Raw genomic sequence first — 16,493 nt, forward strand, 5'->3', positions numbered from 1 at the left:
AGACAAGACACAACATGACAGTACATGACAGTACCCCCCCACTCACCGAGCGCCTCCTGGCGCACTCGAGGAGGAAACCTGGCGGCAACGGAGGAAATCCTCGATCAGCGCACGGTCCAGCACGTCCCGAGAGGGAACCCAACTCCTCTCCTCAGGACCGTACCCCTCCCAATCTACGAGGTACTGGTGACCACGGCCCCGAGGACGCATGTCCAAAATTCTACGGACCCTGTAGATGGGTGCGCCCTCGACAAGGATGGGGGGGGGGGGGGGGAAGACGAGCGGGGGCGCGAAGGACGGGCTTGATGCAGGAGACATGGAAGACCGGGTGGACGCGACGAAGGTATCGCGGAAGAAGAAGTCGAACTGCGACAGGATTAATGACCCGAGAAATACGGAACGGACCAATGAACCGCGGGGTCAACTTGCGAGAAGCCGTCTTAAGGGGAAGGTTCTGAGTGGAGAGCCAAACTCTCTGACCGCGACAATATCTAGGACTCTTAGTTCTACGCTTATTGGCAGCCCTCACAGTCTGCGTCCTATAACGGCAAAGTGCAGACCTGACCCTCTTCCAGGTGCGCTCGCAACGTTGGACAAAAGCCTGAGCGGAGGGGACGCTGGACTCGGCGAACTGAGATGAGAACAGCGGAGGCTGGTACCCGAGGCTACTCTGAAAAGGAGATAGCCCGGTCGCAGACGAAGGAAGCGAGTTGTGGGCGTATTCTGCCCAGGGGAGCTGTTCTGACCAAGACGCAGGGTTGCGAAAAGAAAGACTGCGTAAGATGCGACCAATAGTCTGATTGGCCCGTTCTGCTTGACCGTTAGACTGGGGGTGAAAGCCGGAAGAGAGACTGACGGAAGCCCCAATCAAACGGCAAAACTCCCTCCAAAATTGAGACGTGAATTGCGGACCTCTGTCCGAAACGACGTCTGACGGAAGGCCATGAATTCTGAAAACATTCTCGATGATGATTTGTGCCGTCTCTTTAGCAGAAGGAAGCTTAGCAAGGGGAATGAAATGAGCCGCCTTAGAGAACCTGTAACGGTTTTCTAGGTGAGAAGGAGAGTCGGACCAAAATGCAGCATGTAGATTGCGATCCATGTTTTAATGAACAAACGTAAAACACGAATCAATGCAAACACTACAAAAATAAAGAACGTGATGAACGTAACGAAAACCTAAAACAGCCTATCTGGTGAAAAACACATAGACAGGAACAATCACCCACAAACACACAGTGAAACCCAGGCTACCTAAATATGGTTCCCAATCAGAGACAATGACGAACACCTGCCTCTGATTGAGAACCATATCAGGCCGAACATAGAACTAGACAAACTAGACATGTAACATAGAATGCCCACTCAGATCACACCCTGACCAATCAAAACATAGAAAATACAAAGTAAACTATGGTCAGGGCGTGACAGTACCCCCCCCCCAAGGTGCGGACTCCGGCCGCAAAACCTGAACCTATAGGGGAGGGTCTGGGTGGGCATCTGTCCGCGGTGGCGGCTCTGGCGCTGGACGTGGACCCCACTCCATGACAGTTTTAATCCCCCTCCTAAACGTCCCTAAATAGGTTACCCACCACAATGATAACATGGGACAGAGGGACAGCTCGGGACAGAGGTAACTCGGGACAGATGGGTAGCTCAGCACTGAGAGGAAGCTCAGCACTGAGAAGAAGCTCAGCACTGAGAAGAAGCCCAGGCAGGTAGTAGAAACTACCAGAACCTGGCTGGCTGGCGGTTTCAGCAGATCCTGGTCGACTAGCAGATCTGGGAGAATCTGGTCGACTGGCGGATCTGGGAGAATCTGGTCGACTGGCGGATCTGGGAGAATCTGGTCGACTGGCGGATCTGGGAGAATCTGGTCGACTGGCGGATCTGGGAGAATCTGGTCGACTGGCGGATCTGGGAGAATCTGGTCGACTGGCGGATCTGGGAGAATCTGGTCGACTGGCGGATCTGGGAGAATCTGGTCGACTGGCGGATCTGGGAGAATCTGGACGACTGGCGGATCTGAGAGAGTCTGGACGACTGGCGGATCTGGAAGAGTCTGGACGACTGGCGGATCTGGAAGAGTCTGGACGACTGGCAGATCTGGAAGAGTCTGGTCGACTGGCAGATCTGGAAGAGTCTGGTCGACTGGCAGATCTGGAAGAGTCTGGTCGACTGGCAGATCTGGAAGAGTCTGGTCGACTGGCAGATCTGGAAGAGTCTGGTCGACTGGCAGATCTGGAAGAGTCTGGTCGACTGGCAGATCTGGAAGAGTCTGGTCGACTGGCAGATCTGGAAGAGTCTGGTCGACTGGCAGATCTGGAAGAGTCTGGTCGACTGGCAGATCTGGAAGAGTCTGGTCGACTGGCAGATCTGGAAGAGTCTGGTCGACTGGCAGATCTGGAAGAGTCTGGACGACTGGCAGATCTGGAAGAGTCTGGACGACTGGCAGATCTGGAAGAGTCTGGACGACTGGCAGATCTGGAAGAGTCTGGACGACGGGCAGATCTGGAAGAGTCTGGACGACGGGCAGATCTGGAAGAGTCTGGACGACGGGCAGATCTGGAAGAGTCTGGACGACTGGCAGATCTGGAAGAGTCTGGACGACTGGCAGATCTGGAAGAGTCTGGACGACTGGCAGATCTGGAAGAGACTGGTCGACACAGACTGGCTGCTCTGGCTGCTCCATGCTGACTGGCAGCTCTGGCTGCTCCATGCTGGCAGACTGCTCTGGCTGCTCCATGCTGACTGGCAGCTCTGGCTGCTCCATGCTGACTGGCGGCCCTGGCTGCTCCATGCTGACTGGCTGCTCCATGATGACTGGCAGCTCTGGCTGCTCCATGCTGACTGGCAGCTCCATGCTGACTGGCAGCTCTGGCTGCTCTGGCTGCTCCATGCTGACTGACTGCTCCATGCTGACTGGCTGCTCCATGCTGACTGGCTGCTCCATGCTGACTGGCGGCCCTGGCTGCTCCATGCTGACTGGCGGCCCTGGCTGCCCCATGCTGACTGGCGGCCCTGGCTGCTCCATGCTGACTGGCGGCCCTGGCTGCTCCATGCAGACTGGCAGCTCTGGCGGCTCCTTGCAGACTGGCAGCTCTGGCGGCTCCTTGCAGACTGGCAGCTTTGGCGGCATCCTGCAGACAGGCAGCTCTGGCGGCTCCTTGCAGACTGGCAGCTCCTTGCAGACTGGCAGCTCCTTGCAGACTGGCAGCTCTATGCTAACTGGCAGCTCTATGCTAACTGGCAGCTCTATGCTAACTGGCAGCTCTATGCTAACTGGCAGTTCTGAACAGGCGGGAGACTCCGGCAACGCTGTAGAGGCGGAAAGCTCTGACAGCGCTAAACCGGCGGGAGACTCCAACAGCGCTGAAGAGGAGGAAGGCTCTGGCAGCGCTGAACAGGTGAGAGACTCCGACAGCGCTGGAGAGGAGGAAGGCTCCGACAGCGCTAAACAGGCGAGGCGCACTGTAGGCCTGATGCGTGGTGCTGGCACTGGTGGTACTGGGCCGAGGACACGCACAGGAAGCCTAGTGCGGGGAGCTGCTACCGGAGGGCTGGGATGTGGAGGTGGCACAGGATGGGTTAGACCGTGAAGGCGTACTGGAGATCTTGAGAGCGGTGTTGGCACAGGACATGCAAGGCTAGGGAGGTACACAGGAGGCCTGGTGCGTGAGACTGGCACTGTCTTCACCAGCTGACTAGCACGCACCTCAGGACGAGTAGAGAGCACTGACCCAGGTGCCAATAAATCCCCGACACGCTCCTTCGGGCGAATATCATATTTAAAGCACCAACACAGCAACTCCCTCATTTCACTCTCCTCCAATTTCTCCATTAACTCCTTCACAGTCTCTGCTTCGCTTACCTCCAACACCGGTTCTGGTCTCCTCCTTGGCTCCTCACGATAAACAGGGGGAGTTGGCTCAGGTCTGCGACCTGGCGTAGCCATACTCCCTGTTAGCCCCCCCCCAAGAAATTTTTGAGGCTTACTCTCGGGCTTCCATCCGCTCCGTCGTGCTACTTCCTCATATTTGCGCCTCTCAGCTTTCGCCGCCTCCAGTTCTTCCTTGGGACGGCGATATTCTCCCGGTTGAGCCCATGGTCCACCATTATCTAATTCATACTCCCATGACGCTCTCTCCCACTGCGGCTGCTGCTGCTCCTGCTGCCTCTGTACCTTCTTCGGCTGCACCTTGGTGCAGCTATACTCCCCTGGTTTAGCCCAGGGTCCTCTCCCGTCGAGGATTTCCTCCCATGTCCAGAAATCCTTACAACGTAACTCCTCTTTTTGCTGCTGCTGCTGCCTGTTGACACGCCGCTTGGTCCGTTGGTGGTGGGTGATTCTGTAACGGTTTTCTAGGTGAGAAGGAGAGTCGGACCAAAATGCAGCATGTAGATTGCGATCCATGTTTTAATGAACAAACGTAAAACACGAATCAATGCAAACACTACAAAAATAAAGAACGTGATGAACGTAACGAAAACCTAAAACAGCCTATCTGGTGAAAAACACATAGACAGGAACAATCACCCACAAACACACAGTGAAACCCAGGCTACCTAAATATGGTTCCCAATCAGAGACAATGACGAACACCTGCCTCTGATTGAGAACCATATCAGGCCGAACATAGAACTAGACAAACTAGACATGTAACATAGAATGCCCACTCAGATCACACCCTGACCAATCAAAACATAGAAAATACAAAGTAAACTATGGTCAGGGCGTGACAGAATCGACAACCGTAAGAATAACAGTCTTCCCCGCTGACGAAGGCAGTCCGGTGACAAAATCTAAGGCGATGTGAGACCACGGTCGAGAGGGAATAGGAAGCGGCCTGAGACGGCCGGCAGGAGGAGAGTTACCGGACTTAGTCTGCGCGCAGACCGAACAAGCAGCCACGAAACGACGCGTGTCATGCTCCCGGGTGGGCCACCAAAAACGCTGGCGAATGGAAGCAAGCGTACCCCGAACGCCAGGGTGGCCGGCTAACTTGGCAGAGTGAGCCCACTGAAGAACGGCCAGACGAGTAGGAACGGGAACGAAAAGAAGGTTCCTAGGACAAGCGCGCGGCGACGGAGTGTGAGTGAGCGCTTGCTTTACCTGCCTCTCAATTCCCCAGACAGTCAACCCGACAACACGCCCCTCAGGGAGAATCCCCTCGGGGTCAGTGGAGGCTACTGAAGAACTGAAGAGACGAGACAAAGCATCAGGCTTGGTGTTCTTAGAGCCCGGACGATAAGAAATCACGAACTCGAAACGAGCGAAAAACAGCGCCCAACGCGCCTGACGCGCATTAAGTCGTTTGGCAGAACGGATGTACTCAAGGTTCCTATGGTCAGTCCAAACGACAAAAGGAACGGTCGCCCCCTCCAACCACTGTCGCCATTCGCCTAGGGCTAACCGGATGGCGAGCAGTTCGCGGTTACCCACATCATAGTTACGTTCCGACGGCGACAGGCGATGAGAAAAATACGCGCATGGGTGGACCTTGTCGTCAGAGAGGGAGCGCTGAGAAAGAATGGCTCCCACGCCCACCTCTGACGCGTCAACCTCGACAACGAACTGTCTAGAGACGTCAGATGTAACAAGGATAGGAGCGGATGTAAAACGATTCTTGAGGAGATCAAAAGCTCCCTGGGCGGAAACGGACCACTTAAAGCACGTCTTGACAGAAGTAAGGGCTGTGAGAGGAGCTGCCACCTGACCGAAATTACGGATGAAACGACGATAGAAGTTCGCGAAGCCGAGAAAGCGCTGCAGCTCGACGCGTGACTTAGGGACGGGCCAATCAATGACAGCTTGGACCTTAGCGGGATCCATCTTAATGCCTTCAGCGGAAATAACAGAACCGAGAAATGTGACGGAGGAGGCATGAAAAGTGCACTTCTCAGCCTTCACAAAAAGACAATTCTCTAAAAGGCGCTGGAGGACACGTCGAACGTGCTGAACATGAATCTGGAGTGACGGTGAAAAAATCAGGATATCGTCAAGGTAAACGAAAACAAAGATGTTCAGCATGTCTCTCAGGACATCATTGACTAATGCCTGAAAGACAGCTGGAGCGTTAGCGAGGCCGAAAGGAAGAACCCGGTATTCAAAGTGCCCTAACGGAGTGTTAAACGCCGTCTTCCACTCAACCCCCTCCCTGATGCGCACGAGATGGTAAGCGTTACGAAGGTCCAACTTAGTGAAAAACCTGGCTCCCTGCAGGATCTCGAAGGCTGAAGACATAAGAGGAAGCGGATAACGATTCTTCACTGTTATGTCATTCAGCCCTCGATAATCTATGCAGGGGCGCAGAGACCCGTCCTTCTTCTTGACAAAAAAAAAACCCCGCTCCGGCGGGAGAGGAGGAGGGGACTATGGTACCGGCGTCAAGAGCTACAGACAAATAATCTTCGAGAGCCTTACGTTCGGGAGCCGACAGAGAGTATAGTCTACCCCGGGGGGGGGGTGGTTCCCGGAAGGAGATCAATACTACAATCATACGACCGGTGTGGAGGAAGAGAGGTGGCCCTGGACCGACTGAACACCGTGCGCAGATCGTGATATTCCTCCGGCACCCCTGTCAAATCACCAGGCTCCTCCTGTGAAGAAGAGACAGAGGAAACAGGAGGGATAGCAGACATTAAACATTTCACATGACAAGAGACGTTCCAGGAGAGGATAGAATTACTAGACCAATTAATGGAAGGATTATGACAAACTAGCCAGGGATGGCCCAAAACAACAGGTGTAAAAGGTGAACGAAAAATTAAAAAAGAAATGGTTTCACTATGATTACCAGAAACAGTGAGGGTTAAAGGTAGCGTCTCACGCTGAATCCTGGGGAGAGGACTACCATCCAGGGCGAACAAGGCCGTGGGCTCCTTTAACTGTCTGAGAGGAATGTCATGTTCCCGAGCCCAGGTCTCGTCCATAAAACAGCCCTCCGCCCCAGAGTCTATTAAGGCACTGCAGGAAGCTGACGAACCGGTCCAGCGTAGATGGACCGACAAGGTAGTGCAGGATCTTGAAGGAGAGACAGGAGTAGTAGCGCTCACCAGTAGCCCTCCGCTTACTGATGAGCTCTGGCCTTTTACTGGACATGAAGTGACAAAATGACCAGCGGAACCGCAATAGAGACAGAGGCGGTTGGTGATTCTCCGTTCCCTCTCCTTAGTCGAGATGCGGATACCTCCCAGCTGCATGGGCTCAGCACCCGAGCCGGCAGAGGAAGATGGTAGTGATGCGGAGAGGGGGGCAACGGAGAACGCGAGCTCCTTTCCACGAGCTCGGTGACGAAGATCAACCCGTCGCTCAATGCGAATAGCGAGTTCAATCAAGGAATCCACGCTGGAAGGAACCTCCCGGGAGAGAATCTCATCCTTTACCTCTGCGCGGAGACCCTCCAGAAAACGAGCGAGCAAAGCCGGCTCGTTCCAGCCACTGGAGGCAGCAAGAGTGCGAAACTCAATAGAGTAGTCTGTTATGGATCGATTACCTTGACATAGGGAAGACAGGGCCCTGGAAGCCTCCTCCCCAAAAACAGATCGATCAAAAACCCGTATCATCTCCTCCTTAAAGTCCTGATACTGGTTAGTACACTCAGCCCTTGCCTCCCAGATTGCCGTGCCCCACTCACGAGCCCGTCCAATAAGGAGAGATATGACGTAGGCGACACGAGCAGTGCTCCTGGAGAAAGTGTAGGGCTGGAGAGAAAACACAATATCACACTGGGTGAGGAACGAGCGGCATTCAGTGGGCTCCCCAGAGTAACACGGCGGGTTATTGATTCTGGGCTCCGGAGATTCGAAAGCCCTGGAAGTGGCCGGTGGATCGAGGCGGAGATGGTGAACCTGTTCTGTGAGGTTGGAGACTTGGGTGGCCAGGGTCTCAACGGCATGTCGAGCAGCAGACAATTCCTGCTCGTGTCTGCCTAGCATCGCTCCCTGGATCCCGACGGCTGAGTGGAGAGGATCCGAAGTCGCTGGGTCCATTCTTGGTCGGATTCTTCTGTTACGGTGCGTGAATGAGGACCCAAAAGCGAATTAACTTAAACAGAGCTTCTTTAATTACCAAACATAGGTAGGCTCAGACGGACCGGCAGATTCCGACAGGACAAGACAAGGTTACAGCAAACATGACGACAGTCTGGTTCAGGCATGAAACACAACAAACAAGAATCCGACAAAGACAGGAGCAGAAACAGAGAGAGATATAGGGACCTAATCAGAGGGAAAAAGGGAACAGGTGGGAAAAGGGGTGACGAGGTGGTTAGGAGGAGACAAGGCACAGCTGGGGGAAAGAGGGGGAGAAAAGGTAACCTAACAACGACCAGCAGAGGGAGACAGGGTGAAGGGAAAGGACAGAGACAAGACACAACATGACAGTACATGACACCACTACAGGGACCTCATAAAGTAACATCACTGAGGACAGAGATCTCTCCACTACAGGGACCTCATAAAGAAACACTGAGGACAGAGTTCTCTCCACTACAGGGACCTCATAAAGAAACAGCACTGAGGACAGAGATCTCTCCACTACAGGGACCTCATAAAGAAACACTGAGGACAGAGTTCTCTCCACTACAGGGACCTCATAAAGTAACACTGAGGACAGAGTTCTCTCCACTACAGGGACCTCATAAAGTAACACTGAGGACAGAGTTCTCTCCACTACAGGGACCTCATAAAGTAACACTGAGGACAGAGTTCTCTCCACTACAGGGACCTCATAAAGAAACAGATTGGGGATGCTTTTTGTAAACAGTTTTACAGTCAATAGAATACATTCATCCTTTTTGGATTACATCCATTTGGTCGAAATACCTTACTGGAAAATGATACACAATCATACATTTCCTTCCAAATATTTCTTTAAATATACATTTTGTTAAAGTGAGGGAGAGTCAGTCCGACATGTTGAACTTGTGAACTGGAGACTTCTGAACCTAAAACCCATAAAACACAATTAACCTTTGACTTGCCTAGTTAAATATAGGTTAAAAATAATATATATATATATATATATGACCCCTCTCCAGTGATTATTGCAGTGTATGGTTTCTATGCAGGAGGCCAATCCGTTGACCTCTCTCCAGTGATTATTGCAGTGTATGGTTGCTATGCAGGAGGCCAATCCGTTGACCTCTCTCCAGTGATTATTGGAGTGTATGGTTTCTATGCAGGAGGCCAATCCGTTGACCTCTCTCCAGTGATTACCGGAATGTACGGTTTCTATGCAGGAGGCCAATCCGTTGACCTCTCTCCAGTGATTATTGGAGTGTACGGTTTCTATGCAGGAGGCCAATCCGTTGACCTCTCTCCAGTGATTATTGGAGTGTATGGTTTCTATGCAGGAGGCCAATCCGTTGACCTCTCTCCAGTGATTATTGGAGTGTATGGTTTCTATGCAGGAGGCCAATCCGTTGACCTCTCTCCAGTGATTATTGGAGTGTACGGTTTCTATGCAGGAGGCCAATCCGTTGACCTCTCTCCAGTGATTATTGGAGTGTATGGTTTCTATGCAGGAGGCCAATCCGTTGACCTCTCTCCAGTGATTATTGGAGTGTATGGTTTCTATGCAGGAGGCCAATCCGTTGACCTCTCTCCAGTGATTATTGGAGTGTATGGTTTCTATGCAGGAGGCCAATCCGTTGACCTCTCTCCAGTGATTATTGGAGTGTATGGTTTCTATGCATGTGTGAATCACAATGTCTGCATTCCAAAATGGCACACTATTTCCTATGTAGTGCACTACTTAATAATTACTACTTAGTAATCTCGCCCACCGGCCGGCTCTCTCGCTGTCGAGTTTATATGCGGTAGCAAGTGAGCCTGGGGACATGGTTAGGTCAAAAGTAGTGCACTATGTAGGGAATTGGGGTGTCATTTGTGATGCGGATATTTTCCCTGTTGAGGAATAACCCCAGCCTGTAGAGTAGTGTTCGTCATTAGTAGTGCTACATCTGTCCTTGTTCAAATGGGACGTGACCCTGACGTAATAGTTAGCACACGTGTGACTGGCCTGGTTAATGTTGCCTGGGCCCTAACGGAGGACAGCTTAGAAAGGGACTAATCCTCTCTACTCTATTCGTTTGTTTAAGAAGAAGGGGCTGAAAAGACCTGAGAGCTGTTGTGTAGACGTAGTCTTTGAGATGGTCACTGAGACCTGGGGTGTCGCTGTAGTGTTTGAGATGGTCACTGAGACCTGGGGTGAAGCTGTAGTCTTTGAGATGGTCACTGAGACCTGGTGGTGAAGCTGTAGTCTTTGAGATGGTCACTGAGACCTGATGGTGAAGCTGTAGTCTTTGAGATGGTCACTGAGACCTGGTGGTGAAGCTGTAGTCTTTGAGATGGTCACTGAGACCTGGGGTGAAGCTGTAGTCTTTGAGATGGTCACTGAGACCTGGGGGTGAAGCTGTAGTGTTTGAGATGGTCACTGAGACCTGGGGTGAAGCTGTAGTGTTTGAGATGGTCACTGAGACCTGGGGTGAAGCTGTAGTCTTCGAGATGGTCACTGAGATCCAGGGTGTCGCTGTAGTCTTTGAGATGGTCACTGAGACCTGGGGTGAAGCTGTAGTGTTTGAGATGGTCACTGAGACCTGGTGGTGAAGCTGTAGTGTTTGAGATGGTCACTGAGACCTGGGGTGAAGCTGTAGTCTTTGGGATGGTCACTGAGACATGGGGTGAAGCTGTAGTCTTTGAGATGGTCACTGAGACCTGGATTGAAGCTGTAGTCTTTGAGACGGTCACTGAGACCTGGATTGAAGCTGTAGTCTTTGAGACGGTCACTGAGACCTGGATTGAAGCTGTAGTCTTTGAGACGGTCACTGAGACCTGGATTGAAGCTGTAGTCTTTGAGACGGTCACTGAGACCTGGATTGAAGCTGTAGTCTTTGAGATGGTCACTGAGACCTGGATTGAAGCTGTAGTCTTTGAGATGGTCACTGAGACCTGGGGTGAAGCTGTAGTCTTTGGGATGGTCACTGAGACCTGGGGTGAATCTGTAGTCTTTGAGATGGTCACTGTGTCAGTATCAGTTGACCTGCTGGGCTATCCCGATGGATTCCTGCTGGACAAACTCAGCTGAGATTAGCAAAATCTTCTGTAGTACGCAAACCTTGATATCCAGGCTTCCTCATGGGTAAAAGCAAGACTTGGAAGTATGGTAACGCAAGACTTGGACGTATTAGACCCTTTGAGATGTTCACTGTATCTCTTCACGTACTGAGCTATTCCAATGCATTTCCTGCTGGACAAATTGCTCATCTCAGCTGAGGCATTCATTCGGGAGCTAACACAAGTCTCCAGGCTTCAGTCAAGGTTACTCATCCCGTGAGCATGGTTCACTGACCCCCTCCATTACACAAGCACCCACAGCATCTCTCCCCATAGCTCTAACTAGGAGCGCATCATACACTGTCTGGCCTCCAACGTCGGGGAAGCTGCTCGGAATACATACGCTGACTGGACAAAACATTATGAACACCTGCTCTTTCCATGATGTAGACTGACCAGGTGAATCCAGGTGAAAGCTATGATTTCAATCATTTAAATCAGTGTAGATGAAGAGGAGGATTTATAAGCCTTGAGTGCTTCTACACCTGCATTGCTTGCTGTTTGGGGTTTTAGGCTGGGTTTCTGTACAGCACTTTGAGATATCAGCTGATGTACGAAGGGCTATATAAATAAATTTGATTTGATTTGATTTGAGACAATTGACACATGGATTGTGTATGTGTGCCATTCATAGAGTGAATGAGGCAAGACAAAATATTTAAGTGCCATTGAACCAGATATGGTAGAAGGTGCCTTTGAACAGGGTATGGTAGTAGGTGCCTTTGAACCAGGGTATGGTAGAAGGTGCCTTTGAACAGGGTATGGTAGAATGTGCCTTTGAACAGGGTATGGTGGTAGGTGCCTTTGAACCGGGTATGGTAGTAGGTGCCTTTGAACAGGGTATGGTAGAAGGTGCCTTTGAACAGGGTATGGTGGTAGGTGCCTTTGAACCGGGTATGGTAGTTTGTGTCATTGACCCGGGTATGCTAGTATATGTGCGTTTGAACCGGGTATGGTAGTAAGTGCCATTGAACTGGGTATGGTAGTTTGTACCTTTGAACCAGGTATGGTAGTAAGTGCCTTTGTACCGGGTATGGTAGTAGGTGCCTTTGAACCGGGTATGGTAGTAGGTGCCTTTGAACAGGGTATGGTAGTAGGGAGCATTGGACCGGGTATGGTGGTAGGTGCCTTTGAACCGGGTATGGTAGTTTGTGTCATTGAACCGGGTATGCTAGTATATGTGCGTTTGAACCGGGTATGGTAGTAAGTGCCATTGAACTGGGTATGGTAGTTTGTACCTTTGAACCAGATATGGTAGCAGGTGCCTTTGAACAGGGTATGGTAGTAGGGGCCTTTGAACAGGGTATGGTAGTAGGTGCATTTGAACCGGGTATGGTAGTAGGGAGCATTGGACCGGGTATGGTAGTGGGTGCCTTTGAACAGGGTATGGTAATAGGTGCCTTTGAACCGGGTATGGTAGTAGGTGCCTTTGAACCGGGTATGGTAGTAGGTGCCTTTGAACCGGGTATGGTAGTAGGGGCCTTTGAACAGGGTATGGTAGTAGGGGCCTTTGAACAGGGTATGGTAGTAGGTGCCCTTGAACAGGGTATGGTAGTAGGTGCCTTTGAACAGGGTATGGTAGTAGGTGCCTTTGAACAGGGTATGGTAGTAGGTGCCTTTGAACAGGGTATGGTAGTAGGTGCCTTTGAACAGGGTATGGTAGCAGGTGCCAGGCGCAAAGGTTTGAGTGTGTCAAGATCTGCAACCCTGCTGGGTTTTTCAAGCTCAACAGTCACCTGTGTGTATCAAGAATGGTCCACCACCTTAAAGGACAACTTTTTATTGAACCCTTAAATAACCAGGCAAGTTGACTGAGAACACATTCTCATTTACAGCAACAACCTGGGGCATAGTTATAGGGAAAAGGAATGAGCCAATTGGAAACTGGGGATGATTTGGTGGCCATGATGGTATGAGGGCCAGGACACCGGGGTTAACACCCCTACTCTTACAATAAGTGCCATGGGATCTTTAGTGATCACAGAGAGTCAGGACACCCGTTTAACGTCCCATCCGGAAGAAGGTACCCAATTACTGCCTTGGGGCATTGGGATATTTATTTATTCTAGACCAAAGGAAAGAGGGCCTGCTATTGGCCCTCCAACACCCCTTCCAGCAGCATCTGGTCTCCCATCCAGAGACTGACCAGGACCAACCTTACTTAGCTTCAGAGGCAAGCCAGCAGTGGGGTGCAGGGTGGTATGCTGCTGGTATGCAAATTGACACAACTGTGGGAAGCATTGGAGTCAACATGGGCCAGCATCCCTGTGGAACGCTTTGGCACCTTGTAGAGTCCTGCTACATGCCTAATCAATCCCTTTGAATTACTATGTAATGCCTAATCAATCCCTATTGAATTACTATGTAATGCCTACACATTACTGCTACATGCCTAATCAATCCCTTTGAATTACTATGTAATGCCTACACATTACTGCTACATGCCTAATCAATCCCTTAGAATTACTATGTAATGCCTAATCAATCCCTTTGAATTACTATGTAATGCCTACACATTACTGCTACATGCCTAATCAATCCCTTTGAATTACTATGTAATGCCTAATCAATCCCTTTGAATTACTATGTAATGTCTACACATTACTGCTACATGCCTAATCAATCCCTTTGAATTACTATGTAATGCCTAATCAATCCCTATTGAATTACTATGTAATGTCTACACATTACTGCTACATGCCTAATCAATCCCTTTGAATTACTATGTAATGCCTAATCAATCCCTATTGAATTACTATGTAATGCCTACACATTACTGCTACATGCCTAATCAATCCCTTTGAATTACTATGTAATGCCTAATCAATCCCTATTGAATTACTATGTAATGTCTACACATTACTGCTACATGCCTAATCAATCCCTTTGAATTACTATGTAATGCCTAATCAATCCCTATTGAATTACTATGTAATGCCTACACATTACTGCTACATGCCTAATCAATCCCTTTGAATTACTATGTAATGCCTAATCAATCCCTTTGAATTACTATGTAATGCCTAATCAATCCCTATTGAATTACTATGTAATGCCTACACATTACTGCTACATGCCTAATCAATCCCTTTGAATTACTATGTAATGCCTACACATTACTGCTACATGCCTAATCAATCCCTTAGAATTACTATGTAATGCCTAATCAATCCCTTTGAATTACTATGTAATGCCTACACATTACTGCTACATGCCTAATCAATCCCTTTGAATTACTATGTAATGCCTAATCAATCCCTTTGAATTACTATGTAATGTCTACACATTACTGCTACATGCCTAATCAATCCCTTTGAATTACTATGTAATGCCTAATCAATCCCTATTGAATTACTATGTAATGTCTACACATTACTGCTACATGCCTAATCAATCCCTTTGAATTACTATGTAATGCCTAATCAATCCCTATTGAATTACTATGTAATGCCTACACATTACTGCTACATGCCTAATCAATCCCTTTGAATTACTATGTAATGCCTAATCAATCCCTATTGAATTACTATGTAATGTCTACACATTACTGCTACATGCCTAATCAATCCCTTTGAATTACTATGTAATGCCTAATCAATCCCTATTGAATTACTATGTAATGCCTACACATTACTGCTACATGCCTAATCAATCCCTTTGAATTACTATGTAATGCCTAATCAATCCCTTTGAATTACTATGTAATGCCTACACATTACTGCTACCATGTGTGTATCATTACTGAATTGCTCTTGATCTTTTTTAATTTCCTACATAAACCCTTTTGAGTTAATATTGACAACTGACCAATGTACTACTGTTTGCCCATTCAAAATCCCTGTCTCAATAGTGTGTTACTACTATACTGGTGCACTATACTGGTGTTATTTCTTCAAGTTTCTAACTGTAGTTATATCATAAAACAAGAAATGATCAGCTTCTTCAAACGTAATTAAGTGTATTACATCACACATTCGATTACATATTTACATATGTGTTAATCCCTTTTGAGGCCTTGTCTTCATTCAGCTTGGACTTACCTATTGTCACGACTTCTACCGTAGGTAGTTCCTCTCGCTGTTCGGGCGGCGCTCGGCCGCTCGGCGTTGCCGGTCTACTAGCTATCACCGATCCCTTTTTCCTTTTCTGTTGGTTTTGTCTTTGGTTCTTTTTCACACCTGGTTTCATTTGCTTTAATTTCTGTGTGTATATATTTACCCTGTTTCCTGCCTAGGTTTGTGCGGGATTATTCTTTCATTGTGATTGGCTCGGTGAGGTTATGCCATTCTTTGTGTTCATGGATTCATAAGAGTGTTATTGTCTGAACTTTGTTTGTTCCTCCGTGCGTTTGTACGGGTTCTCTGTTGTCGAGGGTGTTGTACTTGTTTGATTGTGCCATACCTGTGTTGGTGGACTTGCCAATTAAAGTCTCAGACATCCCTGCTCTCCTGCACCTGACTCCTTCACCTACCTTCTAAACGCAACATTATCACACCTATCTTCAGATCCTTCAACTTTGACTTATCTATCTTCAGATCCTTCAACTTTGACTTATCTGTCTTCAGATCCTTCAACTTTGACTTATCTGTCTTCAGGTCCTTCAACTTTGACTTATCTGTCTTCAGATCCTTCAACTTTGACTTATCTATCTTCAGATCCTTCAACTTTGACTTATCTGTCTTCAGGTCCTTCAACTTTGACTTATCTGTCTTCAGGTCCTTCAACTTTGACTTATCTGTCTTCAGGTCCTTCAACTTTGACTTATCTGTCTTCAGGTCCTTCAACTTTGACTTATCTGTCTTCAGGTCCTTCAACTTTGACTTATCTGTCTTCAGATCCTTCAACTTTGACTTATCTATCTTCAGATCCTTCAACTTTGACTTAACTATCTTCAGATCCTTCAACTTTGACTTATCTATCTTCAAATCCTTCAACTTTGACTTATCTATCTTCAGATCCTTCAGCTTATATTTATCTATCTTCAAATCCTTCAACTTTGACTTATCTATCTTCAGAATCTTCAACTTTGATTTACCTATCTTCAAATCCTTCAACTTTGACTTATCTATCTTCAGAATCTTCAACTTTGATTTACCTATCTTCCGAATCTTCAACTTTGACTTATCTATCTTCAGAATCTTCAACTTTGATTTACCTATCTTCAAATCCTTCAACTTTGACTTATCTATCTTCAGAATCTTCAACTTTGATTTACCTATCTTCAGAATCTTCAACTTTGACTTATCTATCTTCAGATCCTCTTTTTGTTGCAGCCACATTTCTTCACCACAGTAACGTTTTAGAAAATAAAGACACGCACAAGAGACAACCGAAGAGACAACCTCTGCTAACAGAGGTCACATACGACAACACAG

Source organism: Oncorhynchus mykiss, chromosome 2 (genome assembly GCF_013265735.2).
Source record: "Oncorhynchus mykiss isolate Arlee chromosome 2, USDA_OmykA_1.1, whole genome shotgun sequence".
NCBI classification, from domain to species: Eukaryota; Metazoa; Chordata; class Actinopteri; order Salmoniformes; family Salmonidae; genus Oncorhynchus; species Oncorhynchus mykiss.